Below are 7,844 nucleotides of genomic sequence, written 5' to 3'. Positions count from 1 at the left end.
CGGCCCCCATTCCAACCCAAATTCCTCATCCAGGGGCTATATAAGCCACAACCATGACGCTAATAAATGGAGGCTTTGACAAGAACCCTGCTTGGCCTCCTTCCTGTCTCCCGCCTATGTCTTTCAGGTAGAGCCTCTCCAGGACCCTGGAATAACTGACCAGCCAGGTGGGTTACAATCCCTAGACTACTGACCCACCAAGGCGGTCTACAGGAAACCTAGAGCTACAGAGAGAAACACTGTCTCAAAACAACAGCCTCACCCCACGAAAGACAGCAGCAGGACCATTGTGAACAGCCCTTTTAAAAGAGCAAGACAGCTATGGGGGAGATGACAGCCAGAGGGACACACCGACAATCTTCACTGGGTGAACAAGTAGGAAGGAAGCAAATAAATCTGTTACTCAAAGTCTACACATCACGCTTATTTTCTTTGGGCAGATAGAGTCCTGGAAAATGTATTAAGTACTTGTTGGAGGCTGGAGAGATGGCTCAGGAGTTAAGACCATTGACTGCACTTCCAGAGGATGAGGGTTCATTTCCCAGCACCCACATGGCAACTCACCATTACCTAACTCCAGTTCCAGGAAATCGGATGCCTCTTCTGGCCTCTCTGGGTATGTGTATTCATACGATGGGATAAATATTTCCCCCACATACACATGAAATCAATATTTGTTTATTTACAAAGAACACTTAAAAAACAGAAAGCAATGGCTGTCACTGTTCCGACTAATATCTACCAACTGCTGAGCTTCTACAGTTACTAATCCTGGGGAATGCAGATTCCAGGCCGTTTCCCTGCTTTTCACATCAGCGGCTGGGATTCCACACCCCAGTATTGCAGGAGCCCACTCGGGTGGCTGTTCTCACACAGAGTCTGTGTTTAAGGCTTCACTTTACCAGGGTTTCAGCCAGATTCCCCAGGCCCAGCACAGAGGCTCCAAAGTCACTCCACTTTAAAGATCCCCCTTAACTTTCTTGGGGTTCTTACAAGAACACCCCACATCCAGCTCAGGTTGCTCAGAGCCCTGCCACTGGCCCCATGATGCCTTGACAAGACCCAGGGCAGGAGAGAGCCAGTCCTATCTCTGGAACTAGAATTGGTTTGTTGTGTGATATTTTGATTCCATTCTGATAATAAAGCTTGCTTTGAGTCAGAGGGGGGAGCTAGCCACTAGCTGACCAAAATTAACCATAGAGGTTTAGAGGACTGTGGATAGATAGAAGGGACTGAGAAGAATCTCAGCCCTTTTAGAGGGAGGAACAGAAGAGGTAGGAGGCCACTGGTGGCTTCTAGGCAGCTTCTCTGACCATACAGGTTCTTACCCCAATATCTGACTCCCAATTTCTTTATTGATAAAGAGTAATTAGTTAACCACTTCATTGGCTAGAGACTGAGTCTGCACTGAAGATGCTGGAACCACCAGGCTCCAAAGAAGAGGGTCCCTAGCAGAAAGCCCCAAACTCCCAGTTGAGAGCATTCCACCTAGGCATGCCTGCCTTGGGGATTCCTGGGCCCATCCTGGCCACAACCATAGGGAATTCAGAGCAAGCCATTGTTGCAAGGAGGGGCTGCTTGTTCATCCCAGCCACCCAGCTAGCTTAGCCCCGAAATAACCACACAGAAACTGTATTGATTTAATCACTGCTTGGTCCATTAGTTCTAGTTTCTTATTGACTAATTCTTACATCTTAATTTAACCCATTTCTATCAATCTGTGTATCACCATGATGTCATGGCTTACCAGAAAAGTTTCAGCACATCTATCTCTGGCCACGGATCCTTGGCATCACCTCTTGACTCTGTTTTTTTCCTCCCAGAATTCAGTTCTGTCTTCCCCGCCTACCTAAGTTCTGCCCTATCAAATAGGCCAGGGCAGTTTCTTTATTAACCAATGAAAGCAACACAAAGACAGAAGGACCTCCTACACCAAGCCGTGGAGTTGTGAGCCTCACCTAGTGGCAGATCTAGGTTCTGGAGCTTGCGGGTCAGCAGCAGCAGTCTATCCGCTGACAGAGGTCCCATGGTCTCCATGAGATCTCTGAGTCCTCCTCACCAGCAAACTGCTGACACCGATGGGGAAGCTGAAACTGCTACCTCAGTCCTCTCAGCGCACGGTAAGCCTACACCTTTCATAGTTCCAGGTCCAGGCATCCCTCACAATCACTCTGCATCACTGGTCACTCTGGGTTTCCTACTGCTCCTGTCCCAACCTAGTGCTCCTCTCCCACCTTGGGAGATGTGCCCCGTGGCTGAAGGCCCCTCCTGTGTGTCAAGGGCCCTGCAGCAGATCTGAGGAAAGCTTAGACCCATGGAATCTGCAGACTGGAGCAGGATGCAGAGATGGCAGCATTGTACCCAGGAATCCATGCTAGATGCCAGCGAGCACTTCTCAAAGCAAGAGATTCAACACTTAGCTACTACCGAGCTTCTAAGAAGCCTGCCCAACCTCTTGGCCCTCAAGAATGTTCACATTCACTGCTTTCCTGGGTCACAGTATTTACCACAAGCTTCAAAAGCCTGAGCCAACGCTGTTGTTTAAGGTACTACAAGGAATCCATTAGTAAGACATCATGTCTGTATTTTCTCCATCAATATTGAGTGGCAATAAGTTAGCGTGAGGACGGGAAAGGAATAAAAGTCAGACTGTTAGTGGACTTATATTTGATCAGACTAAGGGCAAGCCTAAGAGGACACTGCGTGTATTGGCAATCAGGCAGGGATTCACTGTCTCTTGGAGTTGGGAGGGCAGAGAAGCAGAAGCAGAGAGACAGACGTGTGTGCTGTGCAGATTCCAGCCTGTTTCCCTGCTCTTCCCATCAAATTTGTAAGTGCAGGCAAAGGTACCCAAAGAGCGTTCTTTTATCTTTACTATCCAAGTCCACAGAAACGAAGCAGTGGTCCCGGGGCAGAGGTGGTAAAATATTCAGCTTCTGGGTCCGGGTCCCCTCTTGGAAACATCCCAGAGTGGCTGGCTGGCTAGTGGCCAGCTGACTCTTTCCTCCTGGTGCCGAGAGGATCGACCTATGAGCCTTCAGGCTCGCCCAGGTGCATGTTTTCCAGGGAAGCTCAAAGTCCCCCACAGACTCAACATTCTTTTTCAGTAAGAGGTGATATAAAAGCCACCCAAAACCTTTGGAGTAAAGCCATCGGCAGCTGGGCACCGTGCTGTGGTAGTAACTGCAGGGGCACAATGATCCAGCTCCGGCCATGCCGTGTAGCCAGTCTCCCTGAGTGGTTCCCAGACATCCCCTCGCTCACCTACATGTGGTCCGCATAGCTTTGTCTATGTTCTCTGGTTCCTTCCATACAGCTGGGCACGGTCTTGTTCCTTGTTGCTGCACGGCCCCTTTGTCACTAGTCTTATGGGAGACGCTATCCTAATGTACAGAATTTACCTCGTGCAGGCACACCCTAACAAAGTCTTTGCATTCATGGGAAAAGAGCCTCTCAGTATGGATTAAAATACAGAGTAGCTGGTAACTGTCTAGCTTCAGATCTACTGGTAAGATAATGGTTGGCAGGTAGAAACTGTCTGTGGTAGTGGAGAAACAGTCTAATGATATTCAAAATCACAGAACACACAGATAAATAAAAGAAGAAAAGCACATTAGTCTCAGGGAGGGGACTGATTTGCCCTGGGGTGAATTTGTGGCACATAGGATCTCTGTCTTTGGTTTGGACACATCTTCCCTAGGCTATGGAGGTCCAGCACTTGGAAGGCACTTGAGGCCAGCTGGTCTACGGAGAAAGCTCCAGGATAGCCAGGGCTGTTAGAGAAACCCTGTCTTTGAAATTAAAAAGGAAGAAAAAGTGTGGCTGTGCTCTTACACTCTTGAGAGCTCGATTATCAGCACCAGGCCGGAGCTGGGCCTGCTGATGTCATAGAGCAGGAGGGGATCCCAAGCCTCACCCTCCCAGGATAAAAAGGCAGTCAGTGGTTGCTGGGGATTGAAGACGTTCTTTTCCTGTGGTAGCTGCTGCTGTTGAGGCTCCCCTGAGCCTGTAAAGGAACCTGAGCAAACATGCCAGGCCCCTAAAGAGAGAATGAGAGTGTGTGGTGGGAGAGAAAAAATGTCGCCGCTATTGATAACATGAAGAACCAAAGGGAGGACTTTTCCTAGTTTTTAATGGAGAATGTAGTGTTTTCTCCCCTTTCGTGCTAGTGATCGAATGTTAAGACAGAATCAGTAAAAGCCAACGAATGGAAGTTAATGGAGCAGACAGACCTGCACATGGAGGGCTGAGTCCAGAGAGAGTGGGGTCCAGGTAACCATGAATGAAGTACAGGGTATGGGGAACCCTTGCTTTCTAACTTCCTTTGACACCATAAAGCCCAGGGGCACCTACCAAGCAGCCTTAGGCGAGTTCAGCCCGGAGGTAGAGTCTGGTGTGAGTGAGAAGCTGACAGTCATTGTGTGGTCTGAGGGATGATGGACAGGCCATCTTTGCTTCTGAAGCTCAGGTCCACTAGCAAAAGGCTTATTGGTGGATTCTAACCAGAGAACTTGAGAGACTGAGGCCAGACAGAGTTCTCACTTTACCATGTTTTATATAAAATAGACATTTACATAAATTTTGTTTTTGAAAGACTTAGGCAAAGTATACAGTCAGACTTCAACAGAGAAGTATTTTAAGCAGCGAGAATAACACAGGTGTACATATACATACAACCAACCAAAATAGAACACTGAGCAGTAGGAACAGAGACCAAGGTCCCGACAGCAAACACAGCGACTTCCACATGTCCCTGGCTTCTACAGATACCTTGGGTCCCTAGGAGAAGGTGTCATCTTTTCTCCCAGGAAGGTGACAGGGTGACCATACGAACTTTAAGCACAACTGGAAGACTTACTATTGTCATGTTAGCACACTTGGGCAGCCTAGTCTTCCCAGGGTCGCTGGTCTGTGTTTTGTTGTGTTTGTTAGTAAGAACCATCAGGAATAAGATCACTGTTTTGACTGATGTGTCGTGCTTCTAAATGCATTTTGGAGGCTCGTGGTATCCAGGGGGCCACTGGACGAGACAGTGCTCCATGAGGGACAAACTCCACCTAGGTGTGGACTAACCTGCCCGAGTGAGGTGACTCCCTGGACTGATGCCAGAACTAGAACTCTGAAGCGCCAATCTCAAACTAGTGTGCCCCCACAATGGGCCAGCAGCTGAATCATCCCCAGAGGGTATGCACGGTAGGAACTTCCAGGCTCGCTAACAATATTTATCCTGTGCCCCTGACCAGGAGGAGACATCCTGGACCTCTGCATGCGGACATTTCCGGTTAGGAATGGCTGGCAGCCTGTATTTTCACTCAGATCAGGACTGTGTTTTGTGAGGTGCTAGTATTGTCTTTTTTATATGCCCTGATGGCTTTACCTGGAAAATCACTGGGGATGAAAACGTTTTAATACGAACCAATTGATGGCTCCAGTTATTCTACCCATCCTGTGGTCTCACTCTAATATGAAGCCACGTGTTGTATGTGATTACTTTATCTCCTCCCTCAGAACAAAGAACTCACAGACACAAAAGCATTAGAAGAGTTTTCAGAACTATGCAACAAGCTTTGCATTGAAAACCGAGAATAATGGTAAGAATTACAATATTTTTGGCATTGGTTTCTGGTACTCTAAAATCTTAGCTTGCACAGCTGCAGTCCGAAAGGAGGTGTGACAGGCATCTACACTTTTCAAAGGATGGCATTAGATGCTTGGTTTTGTTGTATTCGGGTGATGCCAACAAGTGTGACTGGAAAAGAAGACAAAACAACCTTCCTCCACCATAGCTGCCTGCTTTTGGCGAATTAGCTCCTAAAGGTTTGTTATTCCCCTGGGTAGATCCACACAGATAAGAGCAGTCATTTTTGCCCATGATTCCTTGTCAAAAAGAGTTTTTTTTTGTTTGTTTGGTTGGTTGGTTTTTTCGAAACAGGGTCTCTCTGTGTAGCTCTGGCTCTCCTAGAACTTGCTCTATTGTAGACCAAGGATGTCCTCAAACTCACTGAGATCTACCTGCCTCTGTCTCTGCCACCCCAGTGCTGCTGGGAATAAAGACGTGTGCCACAACACCCAGCTCATCAAAAACAGGTTTTAGTAAATGCAATCAAGAACTAAACAAGAAAGCCCCAGGGTCTGTGTGCCAGGCAGAAAGAGGCAATCTCTGTGCCGTGGACACCTTCTAAGAATAAAAAGATATCAGGGTTTTTGTTTGTGTTGTTGTTTATTTTCTATCCTTGGCTCTTGCCTGCTGTGTGCAAATGGCATTTTCTAAAGAGAAGGACACATTATAGACCAGACACCACATGCACAAAGAAACCCTACTCAGTCACGTGCCGGTCAGCCTAGGAATGTGATGATCCATCCTTTAGAATTCCTTGGCTCACTTTGGTCCAGTAGTAGAAATAAAAAATTCATATTCCCCATCTGCTTGATAGAAGCTGTAAGCCTCATTAAAGCATCAGCCCTGCAGGACTTTGCTATCGGCAGAGCACTGGGTCTCAGGGAGTTTGGAAGAATGCTCCCAGTTCTCCAAGGTCAGCCAGTGTGGAGAGACCCTGTGCAGGAGGGAAGGCCTCCTCCCAGCCCAGCTGCTCTGTAATCGGAAGGATGCAGCCTGTCTACTAACAATCGCTAGAAACAGGACCTTTGCTTTTTCTCCTCCTCAGTTTGGTCACCTCAGGTCGGCTTCTGTGGTGTGGTTTGGAATTTTTATTTGGTCTTGAAAAAGACCTGTGAAATTCTGCTGCAGACTTCAGAAGGGAACCTGCATGCTGATGAACACCAGAAACCTTTCTGCTTTGTGTCAACCTTCAGAATAAACAAGCCCAGGACTGAGATGTCTCTGGTGGCCAGTGATGGAGGGCTTGCTTGGTGTGGATGGAGTTCTAGCCCCAGAACCACACAAACAAACAAGGCCCCCAGACCTCACAAAATCACTTATTCCCCCATAATTTCTGCATTTTTGGTTCGTTTACCTGAGTTCTACCACCTAACCAAAGGACACTAATAACCTGAAACATTTGAATCACTTTGAAAAATACTAACTGAATAATTCCCAAATTTAAAATAAGCCACTGGTCATTCCTATAGCTTCTATGTCAAAGGGCACAAGAATGAACTGCCACTGGGCTTCATGACAAGGGCAGCCTGGGTCTAGGTAGGGTGACAGGCAGGACTGAGAGGGAATGGTGGGGCTCGAGGGATGAAGGGCTCTATGTGTAACTCAGGAAAGAACCCTGAGAACACCATGCTGGGGCTCAGCCCAGGCAAAGCACCTTCTCCTTCCTCCCCAGGACATGGTGCAGAACTCTGAGACACAGGCTAGACCCTTTCTTAAGAACATATAAACGAAAAAACCCTCAGAATAATTTAGCTGAGGCTGGAGCTCAGCGGGAAAGTGCTTTGTGGAGTTCTCAGCACCAACAATCACGACAAGGACGATGTCAAGAATCACCAGCAGAGGATCTGCATGCACTAAGACAGCTCCACCCCTAGGTTTCAGAAACAGCTCTCTAGTCACTCACAGAGCAAAGCCTGCGGGTGGGAAACCAGACGCGTTTTCACAACAAGCCAGGCTTCGTTTCTACTGTAAAAGGACGACTCCCACGCATTATCCCACGTGACAAGGACCAAACAGCCTGTTACAAGATACACTTGACAGCTTTGAGAAAACACTTGGCGACTGACTTTCTCCCAGGCAACGTATCTACCAAGGAAACTCTCATTGGCTCATTTAACATCCCAGCCCACAAAGCAGGCTGACTTCTCTTCTTTTTAAGCAGTGTGCTCAGGGAGATGCCAAAGTAGGCAAAGGAGGAAGGAGAGAGGCCCCATGTAGCAGCCTC

The sequence above is a fragment of the Chionomys nivalis genome, chromosome 1 (assembly GCF_950005125.1).
Source record: "Chionomys nivalis chromosome 1, mChiNiv1.1, whole genome shotgun sequence".
NCBI classification, from domain to species: Eukaryota; Metazoa; Chordata; class Mammalia; order Rodentia; family Cricetidae; genus Chionomys; species Chionomys nivalis.
Note: the sequence above shows the minus strand (reverse complement) of the source record.